The sequence below is a fragment of the Cebus imitator genome, unplaced genomic scaffold (assembly GCF_001604975.1).
Source record: "Cebus imitator isolate Cc_AM_T3 unplaced genomic scaffold, Cebus_imitator-1.0 Scaffold108, whole genome shotgun sequence".
Lineage (NCBI taxonomy): Eukaryota > Metazoa > Chordata > Mammalia > Primates > Cebidae > Cebus > Cebus imitator.
In genome coordinates this window covers 1,562,338-1,583,899 of record NW_016107423.1, presented here as the reverse complement: position 1 = coordinate 1,583,899, position 21,562 = coordinate 1,562,338, and the positions used below count along the sequence as shown (strand labels likewise).

The 21,562-nt window shown below is 41.4% G+C and overlaps 1 protein-coding gene across 8 annotated transcripts in view; it reads left to right on the top strand.

The window, feature by feature from the left end:
- STARD13 (StAR related lipid transfer domain containing 13) overlaps positions 1-21,562 on the top strand; it is a 251,605-nt gene that overhangs the window by 140,083 nt on the left and 89,960 nt on the right. Inside the window, exon 1 of one of the 8 annotated variants that reach the window (XM_017538040.2) lies at positions 3,897-4,156. The exons of 6 other annotated variants lie outside the window; for them this stretch is intronic. The gene's annotated coding sequence lies outside the window, so the exon portion shown is untranslated. Of the gene's footprint in view, positions 1-3,896; positions 4,161-21,562 lie in introns of those variants that run through there. One more of the 8 variants, XM_017538041.2, reaches the window with a different exon arrangement.

Here is a 21,562-nt window from a genome sequence, read left to right as displayed (position 1 = left end):
GCTCTGTCACTGGGTTGGAGTGCAGTGGCACAATCACAGCTCACAGCAGCTTCCACCTCCCAGGCTCAAGTAATCCTTCCACCTCAGCCTCCCCAATAGCTAAAACTCCAGGTACATGCCAGCCACCACACCTGGCTAATTTTTAAATTTTTTGTAGAGAAAAGGTGTCTTTATGTTGCCTAGGCTGGTCTTGAACTCCTGGGCTCAAGTGTTCCTCCCACCTCAGCCTCCCAAAGTGCTGGGAGTACAGGCGTGAGCCACCACAGCTGATCTTGGACTCTGCTTCTAGTATATGGTGATTCAAGAGGCCCTGTCATTGAAAAGAAAGGGAATGATGACTGAATACCAGTCCCTCACTTAAGCATGGCAAGACTGAGGACCAGCAGATCCGTCTGTGCTCAGTGTATGAACTCGAGCTGTACTTACACCTAGATATTGCTTGGAATGGTTAATTGGCATCTTAGGCCCTGGAATTTGGGGACAAAAAAGAGAGGCAAGAGAGAAGATTTAGACATCATGCTTTTTGCTTTGCCATCTGGCATAATTCTTAAAGGCATTTTTAGGTCCCCAATATGGGTAGTGTTGCTGTTTGTTCCTTTTCAGTGCTGATTGGCTCAGGCATACAGGTTCTGGGCTTTTGACTATGAAATTGATCAAGGCTGGATGAGGCAGATTTCTGGCACCTTTGAGTCAGTGGTTGTGGGCAGAGACACCATATACATTTGAGTAGGTTGGACACTGCACAGCTCTAGGTTGTCCTGGTCCTAGGGAACACAAGTGCCGATACAGGGGTACCACACAAGTCCTGAGGTCCCCACCCATGCTCATTCTACTCCCCAATATTTTTCTTCCTTTGCCATAAATCGAATCCCTGTTTCAAACTTCTCCTCTAGACATACTCCCTGACCACTAGCAATCTGGTGTCTGTCACCAACATGCTACAACAGTTGTCTTGTAGCTGCGTATGTATTTTAAATGGCTGCAAAAATATTTCACTATGTGGCTGTACCATATTGTATTTGTAAGTTCCTATTGCTGAGCACTGAGGTAATTTGCAATCTTTTGCCATGACAAATGCTGAAATTTAAACTTGAATGTGAGTGTACACCTGTCCGCAGATACCTTCAGAAAACATTCCTCAAGATGGGATTTCCTAAGACAGCTCTCCCTCGACTCATGTGTCTTTCTAGTTGCCTCTAGCACTCTTCCTGTTTTCAATCCTGTCCTCCTAGTTCAGTCTTCATGACTTCTTACTGAAGTCATTGCCATAGCCACCTGAGTGGAGCCATCTGCCTATGCTTCCCTTTAGAATCCATCCTCAACACGGTTTCTAGATCTCACTGCTCAGATTGTGTTACACTAAAACCCCCAAGGGTTCACAATCACTGCCTGAGCTGGTATGAACTCCCTATACCCTCTCCCAGCATCCAAAGCCATCCCATATATGGTTCTGCCCCATCTTTGGTGACTCATTTGTTTGATTTCCCCCACGTATTCCCTGTGCTTCAGCAGTGCCAGAAGTTTCCTGAGTTCCTGAGCCTGCCTTGCCTCCTGCTTTAAAGCTCACTCCCTACTCAGAGTGTCCTTCCCTGTCCAGGGTCCTCCGTCGTCTCTGCCTGTGCACCCTCATGCCACCACCCCACCACGTTTTCTAGATTCTTCCACTTCCCAACCTAGACTCCTTCCACCTCCCACTGTCCTCATATCCTGCTTTAGGTTATAATTTAATTTCATGTACGCTTGCAGACCACCTGCTCCAGAGAGAGTTGGCAGCATGCATCCTCTGAGGTGGCTAGCACGGAATGTCTTGCACATTTTAGAAGTTTTTTTCTTTTTTTAAGGATTTATTAGATAATATCTTTGCAGTTGGCAAATTCTCGTACCCAAAATTGGCATAATCCCTTGGCTTGAGGAGAAGAGATCGCACACCTGAAACTATTATGAAAGTCGTGAATTTCCCAATATATTTAGTCAAGAGCACAGAAGCTCATTGGCAGTGAGGTGCCAGGCAGGGTAGGAGCAGGAGCAGCCCATATGTCATCTGCCTTTCCTGGGTGGGGCAGGGTCAGAGATCGCTGTCACACAGCCTGCATCGAGCAGGTCCTGCTGGATTAAAAAGCTGACTTCTTGCCAGCTACAGCAAGCAAGGACTTTCAACACCGCTTGGGAAGAATTTATCCTAACAATCCATGTGCTTTCGTCAAAGGGATGTTTACAAACATCCTGGTTCTTGACTCAAGCTGATGGTCATAGAATGATGGATGAATACACATGGTATTCCTATGTGTATTCCAGAGTACAGCCACATAGTGACAAGAGAATTCTGGAGTTGCGGGGTGAGTGTAGAAAGCTGGACGAAATCAGGGGTCCCTGAACAAAATCTCTCTTGTTACTTTTCAGTGACTCAGAAAGCCTCTCTCTCTCCAAATCCCTCTAAGATTGAGACACACAGGTACTCTCAACCTTCAAGTATCTGATTTTACAACTTCAAACACAGGCTTCTCACAATACGCTATACTCCCTCTCTTAGAGTGAGTACCTCTCATCCAGTTCAGGGTCTCATTCATTCACTTATTTGACAGACACCAATTGTGTGGTGTTCTTGCCCTTAAGGAGCTCCCTGACTAATGGCAGATGCCAGTTCTGGTTCTATTGAGTGAGCTTGGAAGAACTGAGGTATCAAACTTTTACTACTCAGTCCCCTTCTGTCCTGTCTTACCCTGTATTCTCCCTCACTGTGGAGTTCAAACCTTCGGATGAGTGACTGTTCTCCTCAGCATGCACTGGATGCTCTGCACCTTATTCCTGGAATCCTTTTATCTTTAGCTCTCCTTATCACAGGCTGTAGTAGTTTGGTATCATCCTCTGCCAGATTAAACATGTATATTTATTTAATAGTCTCTCTGTTGTGGAAAAGAACAATACGAATGTTACATAATAACAACAAAGTCTTTTATCATCTTCATTTGATCTGCTGTCATCTGTGATGTCTCCAGAGCATACCCTGTGCCTTTCATGTTCAAGGACACTGCCGAGAAATAAAACTGAGACTCGAATCCAGATCCCCTGACTCTGAATCCTAGTACGGTGTTCCAGTCTTTAGCCTGAGTTTAGGAACACTCACTTATGCTATTTGTAGTAAACGTGTGGCCTCCACTCACTGCTAAGGTGGAATTACTGTTGACCGTGCAGAATACGAAAGTCTACAATGCATTGCGTGTCCTGCTCCCTTGCAGAGCAGACTGATTCTTCCATGGTCACCTGTTCCACCCTATTCGGTAGCAGTTAACGGAGAGAAGCAATCGCCTCTCGCCCAGAACCTGAAACACGTTCCTTACATTTCCTGATTCACCAAGCTCCTTGCAAGTGTAAATACCACTAAATCCTGTTGGCGACTGAGGGTATAATGTCATCCGAATGTGAAGGATGACCTGAGTTTTTTAAGGATACAGAATTATATGTGCACTACTTTTGTTATGTCCTATTTTGGCGTTTTCTCCTTTTCAGCTTTCTCCCTGGAATTGGTTTGCACAATTTTAACAGATTAAAAATTATTTGGTCATGGGTGTGTGTGCGTGTGTGTGTGTGTGTGTGTGTGCGTGTGTGTGTTTCAGTCATGGACGTCTTCTTTCGAGTCTTATTAGGCATGGAAAAACCTAAGCTTGGTTTAAAACACTTTCTCCCTTCCTGTGAAGTTTTAGGCTAACTTAAAATGGGATGTGTTATATAAGGAAGGCACCTGACGTTGGCAGTGGGGGGCCTAGGAGAAGGAGCGCCCCCCTTGGTTTGCGATAGACTGGCAGCGTTTCCTCTGGTATGTGCCAGAGCGGCAGAGCCAGTTTTAAAAAGAGGATTTATAGGAAATCCAGCTGTGAGTTTTCATTTTTTTCTCTTAGAGCTGGAGGCGGGGCCAAAACCAACCTCAAACCAGGCACACCATTGATCAGGCTAGAATGATGTGGACCAGCCTTACAGACAACAGCCAAGCACAGAGGAAATATTAGCTGGCAGAGATAACGAAGAGAAAACACTCGGTGACAGATGCACCATCTGTCAGTTTCTGAGGAGCAGTTTTCAAGAAAGCTGAAAATGAATTGAAGAAGAGAAGGGTTTTGTTTCAAAGGTACAGCACAGCCTAAGGACATTTTTAGACAAAGTAAGTTTGTGTTCCATAGAAAAAGAGGTCGTGGTGGTGGGAAAGACAACAGTTACTTCCTGTTTAGACTGTGAGTTTTGTCATTGATATAAAAAGTTTTCTTTGGAGTTGATTGGATATATAGAACATTCTCTTAACAAGCACTCGATTTAAAATTAAAAAGCAGTGACTGTCATTTTGGCTATTCACTCTGGAAACATTTGAAAGTTATAGTTAGATTTATTTTACTTTTATTTAATCTCAGAGAGAATTGTTTTATCTCAGACTACAGATATAGATAAGGCCTTCCTTCCTTCCTTCTTTCCTTCCTTCCTTGCTTCTCTATTTATAACAACGGGCAAAATTATTTGTATCTTTCCTTAAAGGCAGTTTATTAAGAAAGTGACCCACCTTTCAGATTGATGAGGTTGGCAGTAAATACTTCATATTAGGATGCTTAATTTTATGCGCTTTGTTACTTAAATAACTATGAATATGACCTGGACTTCCTACGAGCCTTCCAAATAATGTTATTGGTGTTGACATTGTTTTTAAAGGAAGCTGCTTCTGGATCTTCTGTTGTTTAGCGTTCTCAAAAAAGTCTGTTACCCCCTTTAGGAACACAAGCTACCATATGAAACAATCCTGCTATTTATGTTTAATACATTTTCCACCGGCTTCATTTTCAAAGTTGGACTTGGGCTTTTCATAATTGTATGTTACATGTAAGTGGTTTGCGTTTGATGTCATATGTCGCGTGCTTTATTAGGCCAGGATGTGTCTGATTCCAAAGGGATCTAAAGCAGTGATTGAGAAAGATGGGATTCTATGAACAACAGCAGAAAGTTTTCAGGGGGTTCACAGGAGCCCCTTTATTGGAAAAAGTCAATTACCTTACCATTTACACAGGCAGAAAGGGACTTATTTTGCATCTGCGTTAGCCGGCTGTCTAGTCCAAACCAGAAGTGGAAGCTTCTGGCCGTAAACTCGCAAAAGCAGAAACCACTCAGTGTTATGGCCCAATATGGATGCAGAGCTCTGGAGCATGTGTGGGAAAGTGGCCACAGGCCAATGTCTGGGATCATTTATCTTCCGGTAGAGCCCAGAGGACAACTGTTTTATGCATTTTGCAGAAATCCTTGCTGATTGATTTCATTTACATAGAGCTGGTGCAGAGACTGATGGTGAGGACAACTCTAAATGGGGGAGAAATATTGATCTATTTCTGCTTTTCCTGACATCCTGGTCTCATTAGTGTTCTTAGCACCTTTGAATGAGATTATGCCGTTACTGACAACCATATGGTTTCTATGGGATTCTTTCCACGCATCTTGTAAGAAATGCCACATTTATGTCTTTTCTTATTGGGGAAATCGGAAACCGAAAGTTGAAGATTTTGTCGTACTGTCTTTTCAGTAGCTTAGCTTGCTTCCTACAATCTAAATGTGAAAAATGAGAGGAAGGAAATATCAGCAGACAGAGTTCTTTGTACGTCAGTGCAACCTAAGTAGCCATTTAGTGATGTGTGCCTGACACTCATTGTGAAATACGGGAACATACTGTTGTGGATGTGTAGATTCCTATCTGCATGTGAATGAATCATCCATGCCAACCAGTGTGCTCTGCGTGAGCTAAACTCACATGTGCTGACACGTGCTGACATGTGACAAGGTAGCATCCAGACCTATTTTTCTAATGTGTAAAAGAATTTTGCCAACTTCTGACAGTACCCATGGCAGACCTTATGGAGATGTTTTTAATTGATTTCAAGGACAAAGGTATCAGTCAGAAGCCTTGGATTTCAGACACTACCCTTATGCTGCCTAATTTTGTGACCTTGAGGAAGATAATTAACCTTTTGATAAATCTGCTTCACTGCTTACAAATATAGCAAATAAGTATAGCCATCTTTGTCTCCCACGGATATTTCAAATGTCAGTAAGATATTTATAATGCATCTTGTGCTATTAGCTTTTGATACGTATGCTGTTAATGAAATTGCCTCCACTCTCTTAGGCAGAACTTCTGCATTACACTGAAAAAGCTAAAAACTTTAGCCTTTTAAAGTTAAAACAAAATTAAAAATAAAATTCTATAATCTTATGTTGTGGTATTTTGTTTATAGGAAGCTACTCTTGAAGGTACTTGCATTTATTTTTTTCTCTTTGTGGAATAATTATTTGACTTTCTCATCAAGATTCTCAGTATTATGTAAGACTATTCATTTTCTCAAACATGTTGAAGTTTTAAAAATTGCATTAAAATTGGTGTGATGCGGCTTTGATTTAGTAATGGTTGAATGTACATAATTTTTAAACTTCCTAATGTAAAGAAAATGGATGACAGTGCAAATTAAGGTACCTAATATTTTCTCACATTTTATAGATACATAGATATACCATAAAAATTAATATATGCTAATCTTCATACACACACACACACACACACACACACACTTCATCTTTCAAAATAATCCAATGAAAGTGATAGCATAACAGCATACAAAATATTAAAAGATAGGAGTGATTAGTGTGTTTTCATTTTAAATCCTTTTCATTTTATGTGATGAATGTGATTACAGCTTAGTGTAGTGCAAAGGACATCAGAAGCCAGACCTGCCAATCTCAGGTGCCAGTACAGAAGTTCTAAGGGCCGCCACTCACCCTGTTCTGTGAACACAGCTGCAATGTGGGAATGAAAATGTGTGTCTTACCACATGAGGTGGTTGGGAGGCGCATATGACAGAATCTGCATGAAAATGCTTTGAAAATTATCAGGCCATTTTAAGTCACTAATTGAACTTCAACAACCTCTTTGTTCTTGGAATATTCCTTTCTTCCCTTTCTTAATAAATTCTGCCCATCGTTCAAAGGCTTGTCTTAGATCTTTTTTGATCTCCTCAAAGGTGTGATTTTTTTGGAGCTCCCAGAGTCCCTCTCCGAAAAAGGAAGAGAATTTTGCCACCCATGTCCCTCCTACCCCACCCACCAGATGACTTCATTATTACACCCCATGTTTTCACACCTCCACGCTCTGCCCGATTCTGTCCCTGCGCTTCACTAAGTATCTTCTCTACCACTTGCCAACATCCTCCCCTTCCTCCAAAGCTACCTTAAACAGCACTTGTCTTTGGAACCTTCCCCAACACCATTTCTCCACAGAGCTAGAGTCTTCTTCATTCATGGTTCCCAACTTCTAATCAAGGCTGTGTCTTATTCGACTTCATTCTTTACTTACACATCTTCCTTCCTCCCTAGGCTCCACAAAGACAGGCCAGGTGCCATGCTGCTTTGACTCGCTGGTGCTTGTTGGCGTTTATCATGTCTGGTTGGTGTTCAAGGAATATTTGTTGAATGAATGAGAAAGTCAGTCTTTCCATACCACTTCTTTGTGGGGTAGTGTCACTATACACCTTCTGGGACAGAACCCTGGTACCCATTTGTGTCTGAAATAAACTGGCCTTTATGGAATAACAGCATATAGACTGTTTTCAGCTGGGAACCTGAGATTCCAACAATGCAAAATCGTGCATCCAGTCACCAGCAGATTAACTATTAACCTATCAGTCCTATCTGAATCCTACTAATTATAGTTCGATAACTAAACATTAAAACTATCTCATCCAACTGTCTCTATTCCGAGAGAGCCTTGGTTACTTGGAACAATCAAGTTGAGCAATTTCTTACCATGCTTCTAATTTTACTACTCTCTTCTAAATTTTAAAATTTAGAAAATGTTGAAAATAAGGTAACCTTTCAGCCAGAATTTGAAAATTCTTTGACAGAACAATAATCTTAGCATCAGAAGGGGCATAGAAGGCCTCCCTCAACCATTTTCATTCAAAAACTGACGACATGGAGAGCTGGAGATTCAAATTTGTTTAACTTTTCTCTTGAACTGAGGTTTAAAACAGTTAAAAAGAAAATTTGAGTCTACTTGTTCAAATACTAGGAAGAAAATGATGTAAATTGTAGAAGTTTTTTGGCAAACTCTCATTTAATCTCTTTTTACATGGACTAACTGGCAGAGGTAAAGCCATGTTATCGTAATAGTTTCTGCATGTTACATCGGGATAAACCACAGGAATGCCGGGAATTATCACTGACCAAACTAGGCTTGTGTAGTCAGTTGAACATGGGATTTCATGGGGCCATGCCACCAAGATGCACCACCTGTCACTCACATCTGTGTTCAATGCAGGAGAGTTTCTGTTTCCAATTCTTGGAATAATACTTAAAGTGCATCCCTACTAATAGTACCACCCACTGAAGCTCTCAGTATAGGGGCCAGAGCTAAGGATTGCTAGTGGGCAGGAACGTTTCCAGTTCATCCAAAGGTGCAGAGAAGCACATTGCTTCTTGAAGCATGTTTCTAAATGGTCCTGTTAGGATGTGTTCCACATGCAACAGAGAAAGTGGGTGCGAGACCTCTGCTTCAGAGAGTTCACTGTTTAAAAGGTGAAGGAATGCCAAGTTCCAAAGTGAATAGAAACACAGTAATAAATATAAGAGTAAGTCCCCCAGTAGGGCAACAGCTAAGCACACATGCAACGTCAGTGCCGGCAGGTTAGGGCTGGAAGGAGCAGGGGCAAGTGAAGTCCTGAGAAATTCACACTATAGGGAACATCCGTGTTAATCACCAGGAGAGCACCTTCAAGTGCCTTCGAAGTGCTTCGTGTTGGTGAAGCTTCGGAAGACTGAAGCAGCCTTCACAGGGTTGGCACGGTGGCTCCTGCCTTGCCAAGGGCTTCTTCATACAGATGGTGGGCGGCACAGGGACGAATAGGTCATTTACTTGAGCTTGAGCTGAGCCGGGCTGGTTAGGGGAGCTAGATGTAAATGAGAGAGCGAGCTGCTGGCTGAAGAAGGCTTTGCTATCCTCCAGCCCCAGGAAACCCTATGGGATGGCAGGGAAGGGCATGAGCTCTGTCAGCAGACCATAGGGCTAGAAGGGGGCAGGTGCAGTTACCTTCAGCCTCTGTGGGGCCTCCCCAAAGACCTTTATTCTGCACTCAGCAAAGGGCAAAAGGATCCTGTCTGAATTTTTTTGCTCATGGGCCCAGAATTCAAACATGCTCTACTGCCTCAGGAAAGATGATGCCATAAAAGCTTCTTGGAATTATTGGTTCTCTACTCCCCAAAAGAAAACAATGATTTAGAACAGTCTCCTGAGAACTGCTGTTCTTTCCACATGTGCTTATTATCCCGCATGCTGGGCTGTTGGTACTGGGCCCGGCCAATGACTGGCCGTATATACATTATGAGACATGCCTAAGGAGGAGAGACCCAGCAAGCAGATGAGATGCAATTTCTTAAACTAACCATAAATTACTCCATGAAAAGAACCCTTATGTAACACGGAGGCATCCTGATTAGTGTTCTTTGGGCCTTGCAATTACCTGAATAAAACCACAAAATAGTTAAACAATAGTGGGAACTCGGTTTCAATAAAAGCCATTTATTTTTAGCTGAGGATCAAACCCCCAAATAAGTGACCTCTCTGTGTCAGGCATCCTAGCAAAGCAGAAGAAGTTATCTTTATCTTTAGAGTTTCTTGTAAAGTCTTCGGCTTCATGTTGGCTTAAACTATAGTTTAGTTTTCTTTTCTGTTTCGCTGACATTCACTCACTGGCTGTTGGTGTATTACTTCTACAAAAGACCTAGATGCTTATCTCACAGCAATTCTCTTCCTGCAAAATGCACAGCTGGTGGCATTGCATACTTAATGCCAACAAGTTTTACTGAGCATCTACTATGTATAAGGACCTACGAAAAGGAGACAGGCCTAAAATGTCTTCTCAAGGATATTGCAGTCGCATCTTGGGGATAGATATGGACGCAATTCAAGGAAGAATGATTTTTTATTGTAATTAGAGGCTGAAGGCAACGTACATATTCAAATCCACTTCCAAAAATGGAAAAGCTTCATGCGTGATATGAAACGTGGCCTGGAAACCTGAACAGATTTCCGTAGAAGGTAATGCTCAAGATCAAAGGACGTATGTTTAAAAACACAAAGACTTTAAGGTGTTTAATGTGTTCAAAAATAAGTGAGTGAATCTCAGTGTGACTGTACCTTAGGATGTATGGAGAGATCACTGCATTGGAAAATGTGATTGGAAAGGGAGACTGGGGCTAGAACTATTTAAGGGTTTCACATATAGTAACTGACAAATCATGAGAAAGGTGGTGATTTTCAACTTGTAATTTAGGATGAATATTTTGGTAGAAAGTACATGAGAGAAAATGCAGTAGCACCATTTATAGGTCCATTGCAATAACCTGCTTGTCCATTCATTAAGTGTGTATTCATTAGACATCTACTGTGTACTAGGCCCTATTTTAGGCTATGGAGACACAGGATTGAGTGAGACAAGAAAACAGAGTTTCCTGGCTCGTACAGTTTGTGATCTAGTGGGGAAGACAGAGAGTGAACAGCATAAATAAATGAACTATGTTGATTTTAGTGTTAATTGATAAAGAGAAGGAATAAAACAGGGAGATGTGGTATGGAGGTGAGGGAGAAGGGGTAATTTGTGTACATTGTGCAATATATATTCAGGGTAACTAAGGAAGGCCTCTTGGAGAAGGAACTTGAGGGAAGACTTGAAGGAAGGAGACTTTAGGCAGGGTCTTTAAATGACTAGGGTAAGCCTGTGTCAGGCAGAGGAGACAGATAGGGCCAAGGCTCTGATGCCAGGTGAGCCTGGGATGCTCATGAGTTGACTGAAGAGGGAAAAGGTGAGAGACAAAGCATCCCTTAGGACTGTGGGTTTGGCTAATAAAGAATAAGTCAAAGACAGTTGAGGGTTTTGTCTTGGATGGCTTAGGTTGACATATTTGGTGTTGAAACAGCTTTTGTAAGATTGTCTTGGTGACCTGGTGAAGGAAGAGGGGAGTTAGCTCAGAGTCAGCAGCCAGGGATCCAGGCTGAGGATTAGAAGTCAGTGGCAAAGTTTCAGATGAGCTCCTGGGAGGAACAGGAAAAGGATCTAACTAGACACAAATGTAAGGCCTGATGAGCAGGCTTGCTGTCTCTACTGTGGCTCGCTGACCCATCAGGCAAGCATACATTCTCACTCACTGCATCAGCAGCCCTGTGTCGAACGCTGGGGGGATGAAAGTGGAATCTGCTTGCTGAAAGAGAGGAAAGAGTGTTATGTAAAGTTTGTTCCTTCATCAGATCTGAGAGAATGAGATAGCATAAATATTTAACTCTGACAGTAAGCCCACTTGTGATACAAACAAGTTTTATTGGGCTGACTCTTAAGAGGTCCATAAAAAAAAAAAAAAAAAAAAAACCTGACTTTCTTTGTCTATAGATATAACTCAGTTAGCACCAAAGAGCTGTATTCTTCAATAATTAACCCCGCCTAAATCCGTCTGTAGAACTGAGTTTTCAACCAATATGCTTACAGGGCACCTCACATGGGATATGAGTGTGCTCTGAATTAGTAATAGGTGTGCTGAAAATATTGACCTTCTCAATCTTGAGCTGGCTGAGCAGGACCTGGGGCGACCAAAGGCTTGGGCTTCCTGCAGCCTAGTGGCTCATCCCAGCACGTTGTACAAACACAATGTGTGTGCCATGTGTGAAAAAGGTCGGGAAGCATGAAGTGTGGCCACTCTATATTCATTTCCCTGACACAGTGACCCCACCCTTTGTTGAATATACACTCATATCAGTAACAAAATCTTGAGCAGTACTCCCAATATCTCTATCTTTATGTATTTTATAAGTTATATGCACGTTCTACTATTACTAACTAATATCTCAAGTCCTAAAGGCCAAAGTTCGTCAATAAGCATGTAAATCCCTACTTCAGACCGTCTTCCAGATGATTTTCCGCTCTTTCAGTTAGCTTCTTGTCTGGTCTAAATCTATGCTCATCAGTTTTGCCTTGTAGACGTGGCTGTTGGCAGGGCCAGTGCTAGGAGTAGGGACATTTCAGCTTTGTCTCTTTCTTGTTGGCTACTCGTTGCTGGTAATTAATATTTTCTCTTTGTGGTTTCTCTGCAAGAATCCTTTGAAGCTCCCTCTCCATTTTGTGAGAATTCGTTTGGTTAAAGATAAACAATGTAGCTCATAGTCTCTCAGTCAGGTCCATGTAGGCTGCTGCACATCACGATGTCAGGCAGTACTGAAAGTAAGCGTGGAGGTGAGATTGCTGGGGTCAATCTTCTCTACCGTCCAATCCTGGCCCTCCCTCCCAGAAACCACCAGCAGGCTGGCAGCTCCAGTGAGGGCACCTCCTATCATATCCTGATAATGTATACTGGCATAACAGTTTATTTCTCTAAAAATATTTATTTTATTTTTTTTTTATTTTTTTTTATTTTTTGAGACAGAGCTTTGCCTCATTGCCCAGGCTGGAGTGTGGTGGCACCATCTCAGTTCACTCTGCCTCCCAGGTTCCAGGGATTCTTGTGCCTCAGCCTTCTGAGAAGCTGGGATTACAGGCATGCACTACCACGCCCAGCTAATTTTTGTAGTTTTAGTAGAGACGGGGTTTTGCCATGTTGGCCAGGCTGATCTTGAACTCCCGACCTCAAGTGATCCACCCACCTCAGCTTCCCAAAGTGCTGGGATTATAGGCATGAGCCACCATGCCCAGCATATTTCTTTAAAAATATTTTTGACTATTTTAATAAAATATTTTAAACACAGGTATCATTTCTAATATAATCATCTGCACCCTGTTTTGGAGGCCAGCGTTCTTGTGTCCTCTATGTGTCTATTACCTCCCTTCTTAACCGAATAGAGAAAGCTTTTAGTTGTTACATGTGTCCCATCTGCCAACCACAGCACAGAGCATCTCACGTCATCCTTACGGCCACCCTTTGAGCAAGAATGATTGTCTCCATTTTATAGATGAAAAAACTGAGGCTCAGAGGGCTTATTAACTTGTCCAAATTGGCATTGCTTGTAAGAAACAGAGACGGATTTGAAACATACGATCTTTCCTATCTTAAACGCCTTCTTTCTGTTAGGGCTTGGGGTAATTTCCGTTCTTGTGTCTGAAGAACTAAGTCCTGGAAAAGAATGAATTTTCAGATCTCAAGGCACTCTTTCCAATAATACTGTCATGGGTGCTACGTGTCAGCTTCCTGGCTAAAATTGCAGCCTTGTTATGGCTGGTTTCTGTCCATGTGGCAAATCTGGTTGCTATGGTATCCTTCACATAGAAAAATATTTGTCAGCTCCAGGTGGCTGGGACATCACACAGGCGTACTGATAGTGAGAATACAAGCAATGATTCAGTGAGTTACAGGATAGTCTCCTGAGAGAAAAATGTGGTCCCCGGGTACTTTGATGAAGTAGTCTAGAGATGTTCACTCTGTATTTCTCCCGCTTACAAAACTTCAACTTTAGTCAGTTGAGTTACAGAGAGAGTGGCTAAATCTGCAAAGATGTCAGTAACAGGGGATTACGGAAATAGCGTTCCTTCCTGTGGGGGAGCGTATATTTCATTAAAATAAATGAATGTGTTGACCTAGTAAAATTAAATTGTCATATCCAAAGTAGTGGCAGATTAGGCATTTTAATTTTTGGTCACTGATTTAAATCATCTCCTGAGTCAGAATGTATTCTCAGTGAACATGATTACATCCAGATAATGTTTTCTTCCAGTAAGAGGGAAAGAACAAAGGAAAATAAATAAAACACAGCTCACTAGAATCTCATAAAAGTTCTTGCACAAGAAGTGAAGTAGCATGGGAAAATATGAGTTCTTTTACAAAAACAAGTTTTTCCTTGAAGTCACTGCAAGATTGCTGTTCTCATACCATATTGGTATGTGTATATGTTTATACAAGAGGGGGCTGCAGCCCCAGAAAAATGCGAATCAAAGTCTGTATGGTAGCTGTGGTCATTTTAAAAAATGACTAACAGCATATATAATCTCCTTTCAAAAAACAGTGTGTTGTTCACTTCTGATTTTTTAAAAGTCCATTTTCACTTTCTCCAAAGAAGTCCATATCTGAGGATTCAGAATCATTTTTCTTTTCAACTTAATTCTTCACTATTTTAAATTTGTTTTATATTCTGCCCAATACAAGCAAAGCATTATAGCATTAAAAAGTTTTCTATTAACAAACATGACAGATTATATCTAGTTTATATTCATTTCATTCTGTGCTGAATATCTTAAAATATGATGTTTAAGTAAAACTTACTTTTAAAGCAAAAACAAATGCTGGTTAACCTTTAAAAAATATTCTCACCATGAAAGAATCTACATTTACAAGATACATAAATCAGGGATTTTTTTTTTAAGATTCAGTCAAAATATTTTTAAGTGAAAATGTTAGTCCCCTTAGTAAACTGAATTTCATAACAGAATGTTTCTAAAATGAAATATTAACCATCCCTCCTTGCTTAAATTATTTACCAAAATTCATTTAATACACAATTTTAAAGGTTTTTTTTTAAAGTGAAGTATATTCATGGGTCAAACGTCATCAGATGAAAATGTGGTATTAAACATGGGCTGTGTTCATTGCTCTGTCCTTGTGGCTTTTCTGCTCAGTTTAGTCCATTGACTCTAAGTCCAGACTGAGGTAAGAAGAGCTAGAAGGGTGTGCATCTACCTAGCAAATACTTGGTCTTTCTTTTTCCCTGTATAAGTGAAATAAACTCTAACACTCCTTGAGGTCTCTGGGATCATTCTTGACTAGTTTGTAACAGGAAAAAACAACATGAAAACCCCAGCTTAAAGGACCTTTTTTGCTTCAGCTCTGAAAGAAAAAAAACCGCATAATCCTATTACACTTAGTTATCAGCACCATTTGAAATCCTGACTGCCTTGATAATCACCATGGAGCCTGTAGCCCTTAGCTGGTGGAGAGCTAAATTTAATTAATAGAACAGATGACTGGATAAACCTCCTCATTTATTTTACTGATCCCTACACTTTCTCTCTCCTGTCCTCCAAGTTAAGATCTTTTTCGTTTTGCTTTGTTTTGTTTTCCTGCTGCAAATATTCTGTCACAGCACACAAAAGCACTGCAGCAAGACAGCTCTGAGCAGCATGGCTTTGTGGAAAGGTGGGAGGCTCTGGGCTCCGACAGGTCTGGGTCTGAATCCGAACACTGTGGCTGGTTGTGTTCATGCTTTCTGACTGGTTTGTCACTGGTTGTGTTGCAAGCTTCCGGTTCCTCATCTCCAAAATGGCAACAGTAGTGTCTACCCGAGTTCATGAGGATGAGGGATAATACAGTAAAGGGCCTCGAGCTGTGTCCTGTCTGGGTGTTTGTCCAACAACAAACTATTATGTTGGTGTTCTCATTGTTACTGTTTCTTACTTCTTAAAAAGCTCTCAGAGAGCGTTCTGATGGGAAATCATGTTCCCACCTAGAACCTTCTGCAAGGAGTCAAGATCTTTGATGGTTCAACTTTTCCTTCTCCTTCTTTTTTATGTTTTGTTTTGTTTGTTTTTTTGTTTGTTTGTTTGTTTTGTTTTGTTGGAGTCTCTCTCTGTCACCCAGGCTGGAGAGCAATGGCTCGATCATGGCTCACTCCAACCTCCGCCTCCCAGGTTCAAGCGATTCTTCCACCTCAGCCTTAGAGTAGCTGGGACTACAGGCACCTGCCACTACAGCTGGTGAATTTTTTTGTATTTTTAGTAGAGACAGAGTTTCACCATCTTGGCCAGACTAGTATCGAACTCCTGCCTCAGCCTCCTGAACTGCTGGTGTTACAGGCTTGTGCCCCCTCTCCCAGCCTTCCTTCTCCCTCTCATCACTAACAACCTTTGTTTTTATTAGAGTTTAAGCTCTGCTGCGTAGATGGCCTCCTTTTTCACTCCTCATACCACCTGCTGCAGTGGTGAACAGGTGCATTTAATGGCTGATTAAAGTATGAACAAATAAATGGAGAAATTATGTGAGGAATTGTTTTTCCTTTCTTCAGTTGCATTTTTATTTATAATTTATACCCTCCTTCAGAAAAGACGTGGGAAAGATTTGGCATTTTTTCATCCACTTATTCCCATTAAGTTATGAATGAGGGCTGGAGTTGAAGCAGAAGCCATGGTTTCAGTTACAGCATCCCATATGTAACCTTGGGCACCTCATCAAACCTCCTTGATCCTTTATTTCTTCCTCTACAAGATGGGAATGATAATACCTTTTTTTTTTTTTTTTTTTTTTTTTTGAGACAGAGTTTTGCTCTTGTTGCCCAGGCTGGAGTGCAATGGAGTGATCTTGGCTCACTGTAACCTCCACCTCCCAGGTTCAAGCGATTCTTCTGCCTCAGCCTCCCGAGTAGCTGGTATTACAGGCATGAGCCACCATGCCCAGATAATTTTATATTTTTAGTAGAGATGGGGCTTCTCCATTTGGTCAGGCTGGTCTCAAACTCCCAGCCTCAGGTGATCTTCCCACCTCAGCCTCCCAAAGTGCTGGGATTATGTAGACACGAGCCACCACACCCAGCCTGGAATGGTAATAGCTTTTTAAAAGCTCTTGTGAGGATTAAATAAGCTATTGCATATAAAGCATTTAGCATCATGTCTGACACCTGATATCAACAATAACAATGCAGATACCTTTAAGCAGAATATTTGACTGGCATATACATATGAGAATTAGTAAAAGATTTGAATGGATTTCATGGGCCCTATAAACTTTCCTCATACAATTTATATCAGGGCAAACATTCCGGAATATAAAAAAAAAAACTTGCAACATTTTCACGAATTCCACACATTCAACAAATTCCAATACTCACCGTGCATGATTATGATTAACTAATTAAGGAATAAGAGAAGGAAAGTTGTCGATGTACTGTTTTAGCTTCTAAGTACATATTCCCTGTTTAGTAAATACTGCAGTTAGAGCCAATGTTTATCTCCAAACTACAAAATGCCAAAAAGCTCTAGAAGTTTTTTTTGTTTTTTTCATTAGTAACTATTTTCATGAGTTGCCAACAAGTTTGACCATGCCACCGTGTGCCTAACACTGGGTCAAATGCTGTGGGAACTGCTGAGAAACAAAGACCCCGGCTCACAGACTGCTGTAACTTGATTTCAGAGAAAGCCATCCAAGGCCATGTGCACCAAGGGCCAGACTGCCAGGCTGATTTGCAGGCTGGCTGCAGTCTGAGGCCATTTATCCAGCCGTTTTAATAACTGTCTTACAATAACTGACTGCCTTGCAAAATGCAGTTTTATTTATCTCCCTGTATCAGAATCCTGCCTGCCTTCTCATTTTATTAGAACTGGATTACAAAACAGGGAGAAATCAACATGGTACATTTAAGAGTAAAATTGAAAATGAACAACCAGCTGAGGTTGATGTCAGGGACAAAGGCATTGCTGAGGCTGTGGAGTCTGGGATGTTTAGCTCGCTGTGTCAGAGACCGCAGTATGAAATTTATAAACCATTTGGATTAGAGCTCATCAGCCATGCTTTCCTAGCAATGAAGTGTGAGGGCAGTCCTCGCTTTCCTACAACGTTCATGTGGATTTTCTGGGATTCAGTTAGCATGGGTGTGGCTTTTGTCTACAATCACATAGCCAGGACGTTGGTGTGTGGTTGACCTTCTCTGGAGTCTATGACATTGTTCCGAAGAGACATTAGTGTCACTGACTTCAACACAACATTTCATCTTAGAAATCACACAGCTGTAGAGCATTAAAAGACTCTAAAAGAGCCGTCCTTTTACTTGTGAGAAGATTAAAATCAGATAGGGTATTTGTGCCCAAGGTCACACAACTAGCTAGCCACGTTGTCAGGTTGATTCATTTGGTAGCTTTTGACTTTCCTCTTCAGCAACGACTTGCTCTGGAAAAGTCTTTGTCCTCTGCAGACTCTCTTTTTTCTCTTATTTCTTGAATACGTACATTTCTCCAAAAATAAAATTAAAGGTAAATGTTAATAAACCTTTCGGTACTTTCGGTACCAACAATAGATGGGGGCTGTGACCAACCAAGTATTAAATCATTTTTTAAAAATTAAATAGAAAGCATTCAGAAGTTACTTAACTTACCATCTAATAATCCATAGTGGGCCAATCATAAAAGCTGCCCAAAGAAAAATACACTTAAGAAGCTGAAAACCATGTATATAGTTTTTGACATGCCCTTACTTTAGTAATTGTTTATGTTGTAACTTACTGAAATAAACATACCTTGTAAATTGTTTACAAAATCCCAACATCTTTTTGGAAACAAGTATAAGGCATTGTAGTAATACAATTTTTTTTGTTTTTGTGTTTTTGAATGCTGATATTTTTAAGATTGTGTAATTTATATTGAGTACTTAAATAAATGGGTGCAGTGGACAGGCATGGTGTCTCATGCCTGTAATCCCAGCACTTTGGGAGGCTGAAGCATGTGGATCGTAAGGTCGGGAGTTCGAGACCAGCCTGGCCAACATGGTGAAACCTATCTGTACTAAAAATACAATAATTACCTGGGTGTGGTTGTTTGCGCCTGTAATCCCAGCTACTCAGGAGACTGAGGCAGGAGAGTTGCTTGAACCCTGGACAATAACTGACTGCCTTGTGGTCAACCTCTGCCTGGAGGTGGAGGTTACTGTGAGCCAAGATTGTGCCACTGCACTCTAGCCTGGACAATAGATTGAGACTTGGTCTCAGAAAAAAAAAAAAAAAAGAATAAAAGAAAAAGAAATGGGTGCAGTATTCCAACAGTATGTCATTTACTTTTCATCTGTCATGGTGGTAGTGCTAAGAACCACATGCTCGAAAACCCTTGGAGTTTTGTTTTCATGCCTGTCTCAGTAAATCCTTAAAATATATTTTATTATTTTTTTGAAGCAAGGTCTCACTCTGTGACCCAGGCTGGAGTGCAGTGATGAGATCATAGTTCACTGTAGCCTCTACCCCCCAGGCTCAACAGTCCTCTCACTTCAGCCTCCCAAGTAGCTGGGGCCACACCTAAGATAAATAAACTTTTTAAAAAATTTTTCTGTAGAGACAGAATTTCACCATGTTGCCTAGACTGGTCTTAGACTCCTGGGCTAAAGTGACCCTTCCTCATCGGCCCTTGAAAGTGCTGGGATTATAGGCCTGAGCCACCACACCCAGCCTATCCTTAAAATATTTTTAGTTAAACCAGATTTCTGGTAAAATAAAGCCCAAATTGGTAACTAGCTATGATAGAACTTTAGCCAAATATTTCATTATCAATTAATCTGAACTTCCTGTGGGATTATAGGGTACCTAGTATAATGAGAAGGTTGTTTTATCCTAGAAGGGATCAGAAAGCTAAATTTTAAAATAACAAGTCTAGAGTTAAGTTTGGGATCGTTTTTACAATAGTATGTAAAATGGCTTAGGGTGGGTTGCAGTTGAAAATAAGTTGCTGTTTCAGGTGGTACATTTCGGTCAGTGACTTCTGCTGAACCCCTGTTAGAAACTGGGATCACCCAGGCAAGGACGAACACAGGGAGGACAGGGGGCAGAGGACCGTTTTGTAATGGGAGAGTAAGTGAGCCAAGCAGAAAACTGTACTGAGATGAAATGGAGAAAGGTGTTGAAGTTACTGATTAGAGAAATAGCTGTGAACCGGGCCCTATCCCACAACAAGGGCACGCATACAGGACAGGAAGGGCACACAAACAGGCTCCTTCTTTGTGGGAGGGAGGGTCATACGCGGCAGCAAGATGACCAGATAGAAGTGTCTGGAAGTACTCCTGCTAGTCTATCAAAGTGCCATCAGGAAGACTGGATTTGTTTAGGAACTTTGAAAGGACAACATATCGTAGAGTCCCTTCCCTTTCCTCCTCCTTTCCCTCCTTCCTCCTTTCCCCCCTTCCTGCCCTCCTGCCTCTTTTCCTGACTTCCTTTCTGCCATTTTCACTTCCTCCTTTCCTTCTTTCTTGTAACTGAAAGTTGGCCATATCTAGCCATTAAATACAGCTTTAAAAAATACAGCCACTCCGCAGATTATAAACATGCTTTCCATCACCTCTCTAAAGATACTAATTTTTAAAATCTTGGTTTGTAGCTCTTCCCTATGATTTTATATGAAACATTGAGCTCTTCATGATGTTATTTTTAAGCAATTAAAAGAAATAAAAGAAACCATTTCTAAATGACAAAGGAAAGCATAAATACAAGGCATGAAAGTCATTGACTTATACCTGGCAGACGTGTCTGCCCCGAGAAACAATAACAATTGGTTTAAAAAGGAAACACCGAATGTCATTTCATAGCTTAAGCCTAAAAAGCAAAGTTAGCCAGAAAATTACTACAAAAGTCTAAGGGATTTGGTGCGTGTTGTTATTGAGGCAATGTGTCTTTTCATTTGTCATTTCACCAACTAAGCTGACAGATTCTTTATGAAGAAAGCACAGAGCCAGGAAACTGTAACCCCCCAGTTAGTACCTGCTCAGAGGATCTACCATTAAAGTCCAGATCACCCCAAACCACTTTTTAAATGCATCTGACTTTCTAGAAATGAGGGGCAGTAAAACAAACCTATTCGGTCCATTGAAATAGTTTTTTTTCGGGGAGAAAACTGAATCCCTTTCAAAAGAAGCTGTTTCACAATCTCTCTCAGTGTGGTGAGTATTGAAAGTTAGACAGTTTCCATGAAAACAAACTGGACATAAAAGACAAAAGAGATTTTGAGTAATATTTAGAGTGAAGTTGAAAGAAAGAGAGAGCAAGAGAGCGAGAGAGAGAGTGTATGTGTGTGTAGCAGCAAACATAATCAGAAATTTTTCTCAGAATTAACTCTCTCTGTTCATTTTTATTTTTTGTATGACTCATTCAATATTCACTATTCCCATAAATGTTGGCCATACACCTACTCTTTTCCAGGCATATGTGGCCATTGGGGGTTAAACAAGGCTGAGGTTCCCATTCCCAAAGTGTTTCTCATGGTAACCAGCTAAAAGTTTGTTTCCCACTCACACTGGGGGCAGAAGATACTGCTTCACTTCCAGGCCTACTGAAGTTCCGCCACCTCCATATGGAACTTGTAGGTCACCTAGGCACATCTGCTGTGGCCAAAGAAGGAGCGCTGGTGGCAGGCCATGTGGCAGATTCACCCGCCTGCCTTTGGCCGTGCTCTTTACTATGGCCCAACAGCCAGGGAGGTTAGAATCAGAGTCCACTCAAGCGTCTATCCCATAGTCAGCTGGGCTTTGCTACAACGTTAGTTAAAGATGCTTCATTTAGGTGGCTCATGCCTGTAATCACGGCACTTTGGGAGACCGAGGTGGGCAGATCACTTGTGGTCAGGAGTTGGAGACCAGCTTGGCCAACATAGTGAAACCCCGTCTCTACTGAAAAGCACAAAAATTAGCCGGGTGTGGTGGTACACACCTGTCATTCTCAGCTATTTGAGAGGCTGAGGCATGAGAATCACTCGAATCTGGAAGGCGGAGGTTGCAGTGAGCTGATATGCCACTGCACTCCAGCCTAGGTGACAGAGGAAGACTCTGTTTCGCCAAAAAA